The sequence below is a fragment of the Macrobrachium nipponense genome, chromosome 10 (genome assembly GCF_015104395.2).
Source record: "Macrobrachium nipponense isolate FS-2020 chromosome 10, ASM1510439v2, whole genome shotgun sequence".
NCBI lineage: Eukaryota > Metazoa > Arthropoda > Malacostraca > Decapoda > Palaemonidae > Macrobrachium > Macrobrachium nipponense.
The window spans coordinates 41,754,358-41,763,717 of NC_087204.1; the positions used below are offsets into that span (position 1 = coordinate 41,754,358).

General features: G+C 36.6%; 1 long non-coding RNA gene across 1 annotated transcript in view; it reads left to right on the forward strand.

Annotated features, from left to right (window-relative positions):
• Nucleotides 1–5,266: 5,266 nt before the first annotated feature.
• LOC135223580 (uncharacterized) overlaps nt 5,267–9,360 on the forward strand; it is a 14,277-nt gene continuing 10,183 nt past the window's right edge. Inside the window, exon 1 of the long non-coding RNA XR_010316533.1 lies at nt 5,267–5,561. This is a non-coding gene — a long non-coding RNA (uncharacterized LOC135223580). The remainder of the gene's footprint in view (nt 5,562–9,360) is intronic.

Below are 9,360 nucleotides of genomic sequence, written 5' to 3' on the forward strand. Positions count from 1 at the left end.
GTTCTGAACAGAAGGTCTATCGATAATTCTTACTTAGAGGATGAATCTGGTTTTGAACGCCACCCCCCCCCCCCCCCCCCCCCCCCCTCTCTCTCTCTCTCTCTCTCTCTCTTTGGAACTACCTTCTACCAGGTAAAACGACTAAATACTTGAGTACATACCCACAAATATGTACCTAATTTACAATTGTCCCCCCTGGTTTCAAGGTATTCCCAAGGTACAACATTAAACGATATTTGTGACTTAATATTTGTAATTATAAAATGATTTATGTCACCCTCCTGTAATCCAACGGGAATCTTTTGTACCCCATTCAATTTTGTATTAACTCCGACATCTGTTTCGTCAATGAGTGCTACTCTTAAAGCTTACTGATAGCGGTTTGTAATATGACATGCGAGCACAAAGCTAAACATAAGCTGCAGCATTATGTGTGATTACGTAAACTGAAAAGCTGATAAACAACAAGTCTAGCTGAATGCTATTCAGTGTGTGTGTGTGTGTGTGTGTGTGTGTGTGTGGTGTGTGTGTGTGTGTGTGTGTGTGTGTATAATGGACGAAGCAAAGAGAAGAACAATATGTTAAATATTTCTTTTTATTTATACTATAATCACTTGTCCTTTGTGTTATCAACCTTTCCCTTGTTACTGTTGCTCTTTGTTTTCTGAGAGACTGATATCGAGTCCGTCGTCCTACGGCAAAATAAGCATCAAGAGAAAACGTTTGGTAACGGGTGGAATTCTAGCCCTAGAAGGACTTGCTATTTTATATATAAAGATAAAAAAATATATATATTTTTCAAATAGACTATCATTCTTACGCATCAGGAAAAAGACTGAATTTTTGCAGGATATTTCTACTTGAATATGCTACTCACTTTACTACTATAAGTCTCTGCCAAACGTCACAGATCATCCCTTCCCATGAGAAACATATAAAAGTCGCCACTCCCAAGAAGATTTTTGTTACACAAGCAGACTACAATATTTAGCCGCCTGAGATATGAATTTCAGTTGATTATGTTGCTTGTTCCTCTATGCAGTGATGTCCCTGCACGAATATTTAAATACTCAATTATCAATATCATCTAACTCATATTTAAGTTCTTATTTCATGGAGATGTACCATTTTCTGACGGTGGAGTAATTACCAGTACAGTGCATAAACAACAGCAATATCACGCAACTCGCACGCCGAGAACAGACTCTTATCACTGCAGAGAATCGTCGCCCTAAAATAGAATTGGAATAAGGATGGTTTTGTGTCTTCGCACACAATATAAGATCTTTGGGCGAAATATACTATTATATGGCCATGCATCATTCTTCATTTACAAATGACACATCAAAATTGAATAACGTTTGCTTTCTTGTTTAAATACAACTGATGAGTCTCGTCACATCAATGCATACTTGGTTCATCTCTAATTAAGGAAAATTAGGGTTAATATATATATATATATATATATATATATATATATATATATATATATATTATTCGGGGGACATGTGGATGTGTTTTACTGCATAATGAGCCGTCTAATTATACTAATTTCTGTTTCAAGTTCCAGAGATCAGTATTTTCGACTATTCAAGTATTATTATGTATGAAGCTCTCCTTTTATGCTTCTTACTATTGTTAATAACTTCACATAAAACTGGGGCTATGATTATTTTAAGCAGTCATGAAAACGCTTACATATCTGCGCACTTAGATTTGAAGCTTTCTACAAACCAGTGCAAGTAACGATATATATATATATATATAGTATATATATATATATATATAGTATATATATATATATATATATATATATATATATACTTGCTTTGGTATACAGAAAACGTAATGTCTATCTAAATGTGCCGGTATATAAGTTTGTTTCCATACCTGTGCTGAAAGCAATCATAGCCTCAGTTTTACATGAAGTTAATAACAATTTCTTAGAAATAGTATAAAGCATATACAGTGATCAGGATACTTAATCATTATGTTAGCTGTCGAAAATACTGCTCTATGGTGCTTAAACAGATATGAAATATAGAATAGACCCGCTCACTTCGCAGTAAAAAAACATCTATATGCCCGCCGAAAATCTTGGAAAATCAGGTAGTAATACAAGCCTTGTTTTCCCTAAACATATAAATATAAAATTCATTAAAAGACCGAAGATAGGCTTGGCTCTTTCGTATACCAATGAATGTGATCGCGGAAACATGATTGTAAAGATAGAAAGCTCATTGTGGCAAATCTTCCCTGATAAATATCAAACAGAAAGACAAAGTAATTTTTGCACGCCCGGTACTACTTTCCTGCAAAATGCTTGCGCTGCAACTACGAGTACGATCAGCCGAGGATAAAGGAATATATCCTAACCACTGAGCTCCTGGTGTGTGTGTGCGTGTGTGTGTGTGTGTGTGCATTGTATTTTCGTAATCGAAGCGAATGTTCCTGAGCGCTAAATTTGGATTACTCGTCTTGCACTTACAATATACCATGATCTAATTACTTTCAAGTGAGAGATTCCATGGTAAGGCCCATGATGTGAGTTTTTTCAGTAGGTCCTTTGTTTTTTTCTTTCTTTCTTTTTTAATATATGCTGCTATTTCATCTTGTGAATCAAGGAAAAAAGGTATAGTTCCTCTTACTGAATTGGGTTCGACGATTGAAGAAAACGAAATTTCTCATTGCCCTTATTTCTTTAAAGGGGTGGCTTTGATAAATGCAATATTCAGACGACCTAAAAACAAAATCTCCTTAAAAATTACAAATTTTCCATCATTATTTAAATAAAAGTTAGGAGGTCTTCTTATTACCATGGTAATCACGGCGTGCATAAAACTGAATTGCTTTACACCAATGTTACAATAAACATTTAGGCATGAATAACATAAATTACATAATGGAATCTCCATTACAAATTTCAAAACATTTCGAGAATCCTGAATTGGTCGTATATTACGTCTCCCTCCTCAATTGCCATTTGAGTATTTTTTTTCAATAATGTTTTCTACGCATAACAGCAAGTATTTTATATGTTTCTGAAGATTTTCATGGATTAGACATACTGCTGCCACTGAACGGTATGCTTTTAAAAAATTAATTGAAAATGGAATTTATGTTACTGTGCATAAAGCTTATAAATGATCCATCACATCTTGAACAATATCCACCATCAGTAGCGTCAATCTGTGTTACATGACGCAATACGTAAGAGCAAAGAGATTAAGGACATTTAAGAAAACGAAATAATCTTCATATGTTCGTTGCGTGTACCACTTTGCATATAAGAAATGATACTGCGAAATAAAGGATTTTCTTAAATAAAAAGGAAATGCCGTGGAGTTATTATGAAAGTTTTACGGGATATCAAAATAAATGTTTGTTTCCGCATGACCCAGAGTTTGAGCAATTCCGACATCGCATGACTGCAAAACATGGTTTCTGCTTATTGTAATTTTTGGGGGAACATGACGAAAACTCATACCTTACAAAGTAAGCCATGACAAACGCAATGTCCAAATACAAAACCAAGCAAAGAACAACTGAGTATAATGATACGTTTAAATATAATAATTAAATATCAAATATGAAAGAAAAATAAGTTATGCAAGAATGTGTTTGCTTGAGGGTACCTCGAGCAACAGAATTCAAGGCTATGATTTTTTTGCCATGATTTAAGGGCCCATACACTGAACGATTGTCTGAATGATTATTCTCAAAAACACCGTGTACTGGCTTGTCTGAATGCAAAAATGGGCGGAGTTTCGTGGTCTGAAATGTTTGAACGATCTCGGCGGGAATCTTTCACGACCAGGTTGCTAGCTTGCGACTTATGTCTTGTCCTACACACAGGTCGTTCAATGTGTGTTTGTCTGCCGATATAACGCTATTGCGCGCGCATCTCTTCTAGAGGTGATACCATGTTTTCCCAGACAAAATCTTTGTTCAGACTGAAATCGGTGCCCAGATCATTCACACTGTCTGAATAGTGTGTGTGTGTGTGTGTGTGTGTGTGTGTGTGTGTGTGTGTGTGTGTGTGTGCGACAATTGTTCATACGATCGTTTAGTGATAGGGGCCCTTTATAGTTAAAAGTGAATAAAGAACTACGCCATGTCAAACTTGTACACCAGAGAATATGAGAGAATATCTAGTTCTATTATTACTCCCAGATGAGAAGAAAATTTTAAGATGATTTTTTGAGGACCTATTTGCCTATTTCCCTGAATATTTGGCTTGTTATTGATGACTACAATAGGTAACCAACTGTTACGGTTATAAAGTCTATTTCATCAGTTACAGTCATACCAGCACTTGAAAGGATTTCCAGTATTTTGGGTTTTTATATACCTAAATTTGTAAAAAGTTTTATTGGACCCCCTTTTCAAGTTCTAACTGGTGCGATTTTGTTTCATTACTCAGACACTAACGTAAATTGCTGGTGGATCTGTAATTATAGATAGATAGATAGGTAATTAGATAGATACCTTTGGGTACAGTACTTTAAGTGATTTTCATTGAACGCCATGCACCCGTGCATATACCAATTTCAGACGAGACGTCTCTAATTCCCCATATCTCTTACCTTCAAAAGTAAAACTTTGAAGGAAAAGACTAAAATTACATCAGTGTTGTTCCATATATTACCCTATCTTTCCCAACGCATTCTACCTTATTCTATTATTAGTCATTTCACTTAAGAGTTTATTGCAGGGTATTACTGAACGTGGTAGGTATAAACATTTATTACCACTTGTGACAAGGCCCCTGTTCTGAAGCCAGTTTATTTATTGCAACTAGTATAAAGCAATAACGAATATCGGCGCATTTAGTCTTCACACTCAGATGCCAAGAGGCCATCGGCATTATTCAACGGCTGCAGAGATCATAAAAGAATCAGGAAGGTCGTTAGGTGTGATCACCGCCTTTATCACAAGTTGATTTTCTGCGTCGGCTCCTTTGTACAACCTCAATCAATCGCAAGCAGTTCTCAAACGTTCGAAACTAGTTTTATCTTCACGGAACAAATGCTGCTCCGTTATCAAGTTCGACCATAAATCAAATTTTTAAAAGAATACATAAGACAACTGTGGTCAATAAAAATGAGGAAAATACAGCATAATAACAACGGGAACAGTAATGTTCATAAACAAGCTCTCAAGAAAGGGCCAGTTAACTAAAACTGCATTGGGGCACTTCCCTTATTTTCAAACATTGTTAAAACGCCATGACCAAAATCTCAACGACCTTCTCTGCCCTCGCTCTTAAACCTCCATATGAATGCTATCCCTAGTCCCTACCTCGGCCCTCACTCGTTGGCAGAGGCATCAGTGATTGCTCGGGACGGGAGGAGAGAGGCTGAGTGACAGCACCGGAGAGAGAAAGGGGGTAGTGAGTAAATGCTGTGTTAAGTTGGTCGGTAGTTTGGTCGTGGGGTCCCAAGCCCTGCTCTCTCTCTCTCTCTCTCCCGAGCATCATCCATGAGTAGAGGAGAACCAGCAACGAATTATATTACTGTGTGGTGAAAGACTAGCTGTGCGCGATGTCATTCACGTGTCAGGTGAGTCCGGAGACTGACGCTTTCTTCGCAAATTTCACTCATTTGCAGCCTGTTTACGGAAATGGAAAATCTGTCTAGAGCAAAAATGAAGCAAACGGGTGTTCTGGAAATTTGCCGGGTCGGAGATGCACATGAGATTTGCCCCTTACGAATGCCCTCCCTAAGACACTGGCCTTTTTTAATAGTTTTTGTAGAAAAAATTGCAGTGGCAGGAAGGTCCTCGTGTTAGTTTTAAGGTTCCTCGTCTCATCAATCACGTTCCGTTCCATTAAGCAGTCACTTTTGTAACTAGTAGTCTACCGCGGTGGGATGCAACCAAGGTGATGATTAAGGGCATGAGGCTTGCAGTCTCACCCTTGAAGTTTTTTTTTTGTGAGCCGGAAGGCTATAAACTTCTGCAACTAATCTCCTTGAGGAAAAAAGTGTATAATGATAAAATATCAAGTAACGATAATTAACGGTCCTAAACTGATCAAACGATATTCAAAATGCTGTTCCTGTTAGCAAACACCGTAATTAGTGTTTATTGTGATGAACGAATAAAGTACAGTACTGAATTATTCTTGTTAGGTAGAACAGTTGTTACTCCTCTTCTAATTCTTTTTATTAAACTACTTAATTTAGAGGTTTGATCACTTTCACAGAAAACATGAAACAAGATATCCACTGAACAGAAATGAACGCGTTCGATTATACAAACTAATATAAATCGAAATTACTCCTTGTTTCCCTTAGTTTGCTGGTTGGTATATTGTTCATCATATCCTGTGTTCATTATGCTTTTTTTGAATCGCCTCCTCCATTTTTAAAACATTAATTACCAGCTTAGCTTATTCTAGTGATGCATGTCTGAAAAGATACGCTAAATACAGTTACACGATCATTTTCTTCATCGATTTTGCTATTATTTTGGAGATTAATCTGTGTAGATACACTAACCATTATACTATTCACGACACATTTATTAAAATGTATATATGTTTACTGAAAGTCTAATATCTGGCTTTTTATGATAGACATTTTCCTTCTTTAATCCTTAACCTTTAAGTCCGAGTTATTTTTAGCTAGAATCTTTTTTGACGGGAACGCCTACCCGTGTTACTAATCCGTAGGGATGTGAATCATGGCATCCAATACCCTGTTTATTATCTCGGCTATGATAATCTGTAATATTTGTCTGGAGCCCGTTACTGATACCAACTACCAGAACCGATAGTCGTCCGTTACTGATGGGACATTATCTCCCTGGTTGCTGATAACATACAAATGACGCCATTAAGCTTATTTAAGTTTTCCATGAAATATCTCGTTGATTTCTAGATCCATAAGAGTACTAAATAAATATAAAGCAAAGTCTCAAAATGAGTAATCACTGCCGTTATATGGTACTTGCTTAACACCCCGCCCTCTCTCTCTCTCTCTCTCTCTCTCCTCTCTCTCTCTGAAGATCTTAGATTAAGGACGAATGGGAAAACTACACTATCTTATTTGTTACAAAGGATTTTTTCAGAAGTGTTCTTTATATAAAAAATTGTATTAAATCGTTTAATTTTCTTCAGTGCTTAGTTATAACCTTAAGTTGAAAGCGCGCGCACACACACACACACACACATATCTTGTCACTATCGTAACCGTAACCGCAATGAAGCTTGAATTTCACTATCTATTATCGGACGACCATCAATTCGGTATAACTTTCCAACGTAAGTAGAGAGTCGAAATATCATAAATTTATCGTATAAAATATATGGTGACAGGAGCATGGACGTAGTTTTGACATTGTCACGAGAAGCCCCGTTTCTTCTGTTATATAAAAAATATAGAGATAGATTGATAGATAGATATGGTAGCTTTTACAGTTTTATGGGCAATGGATTGAGAAGCACAGAAAAGGGTAAGCTTATACAGCTGAAGGAATGTTTTAGAAGTCGGCCGCTGTGTCATTCCTGTTGAAAGTTTGTTATTAATATTGTTTACCACTGGTTGGAGGAAGATTATATCAATGAGATCTCCGTCCCAAGCCCCTTTTGAGAGGTTCTCCGTATTTCTTTAGTTTGTTAAGTGCTGATTTTTGAGCCGACAATTGCTGCTATATAAATTATTCGTCACATGTTCCAGTTTATTCGATGATTCTGATTTACGTGGTTAAAAATAGCTGAGCTCTGTTGACCATGTCTACCTGGGCGTTTGTGCTAAATTAGTGTCTGAGAGAGTGATTTACCTGTAAATCCGATACAGGATTCGCCAAGAGTCGAGGCAAGGGATTTCGTATACCCCTGTCTTTGGGGACTGGCTAGGGTATTTGAGTAGGCAAACACAAAAGGGCTTTCATTTCCAAGCGTCTGTGTGTTTGATACAGTCCAGGTGTGGGACCAACACAAGGCTCAATTTCATTAGGATTTTAACTTTATTGCTGGGCGTCTCCTTTGGTCATGTTTTGAGAAGGTCGGTAAAATATAACGTTGGCTTTACAAATAGGTTTCTCAACCATACTTGATCAGGGTAACTTTAGGATGACCGCTAGTTTACGGATTAGTAAGAATAAATCGTTGGCTGCGCCAATCGAAAGTGAATTTTTTTTTTTTTTTTTTACAAATTTGTATGGCCGTGTCTCTAATTATTTATTTATATAGAAAATAATTTTATTAATTTTGCTATGTTTCTCATTCGACTTTGAATTTGACGCTTAGCCGAAGTGTAGTATTTTGAAAGAAAATCGTTAAGATTATATATGGTGCATCACTGTTTTATAACCGGAGATAATGAGTTAAAAAAAGCCACAGTTATGTATATAATACTGTATTTTTCAAAATACAAAAAAGTTAATAAAGGAAGCTTTCGACCGCTTACACACCAACTGACTAAAAATGTGTTTTCCTTAAAAGACAAATTGAAAAATTTTCACTACAATAGTTGTTCGATGGTCTCTTGGACTATAAATATATTTTCTAATTTGTCTTTTAAGGAAAACATACATTTTTAGTCAGCTGGCTGAAGAACACCGGTGTGTAAACGGTCGAAAGCTTCCTTTTTTTTTAACCTTTTTGTATTTTGAAAAATACAGTTTCATATCCATAATTGTGGACTCATCATATATAGCATACATAGTTTTCTCTTGAAGTATAAACTAAAGTTTATTTTACAGTAACCTTGAATTGAAGATTGTCAGATTTTCATAGAATGTTGTTGAAAACCACTCATCGTTAAGATTGCCACTGTTATCCCAAAATGTTATTATTGTACTTTCAAAATACTCCACAATACAGACTAGTTAGTACTGGACTTGAAGGCCTGTCCATGCTGCACCCGAATGACTGTTTGCTGAGAAAATCTCCGAATGAAAAGACTTTTTTTTTTCGATACGCATAGTTGATTGAATTTAATTCAGTGTAGAATTTCGGCCTATGAAGTCATTCAGCGCTGAAATGGAAATTGGCCGTAAAAGGGTTGAAAGGTGCAACAGAAGGAAAACCTCGCAGTTGCACTAAGAATCAGTTGTTGGGAGAGGCTGGAAACTTAGATGGAGGAAAGATAATATGAAAGGAGGTACAGAAAAAGGGACACACGGGGTTGCAGGTAGGGGCCGAAGGCACGCCGCAATGAACCTTAAGTAATGCCTACAGTGCACCGAATGAAGTGCACTGACGGGGAAGATACGCACAGTTCAACTAATTACTTATCCAGACAATAAAACTACTTTTTCAAAGGTTTTAATACACATAATACACATTTACTGCGTACAGAAAACCAACGTTTGCGGCTTCATATATTAACTTCTTAACTTCCCATGACGTTTCAG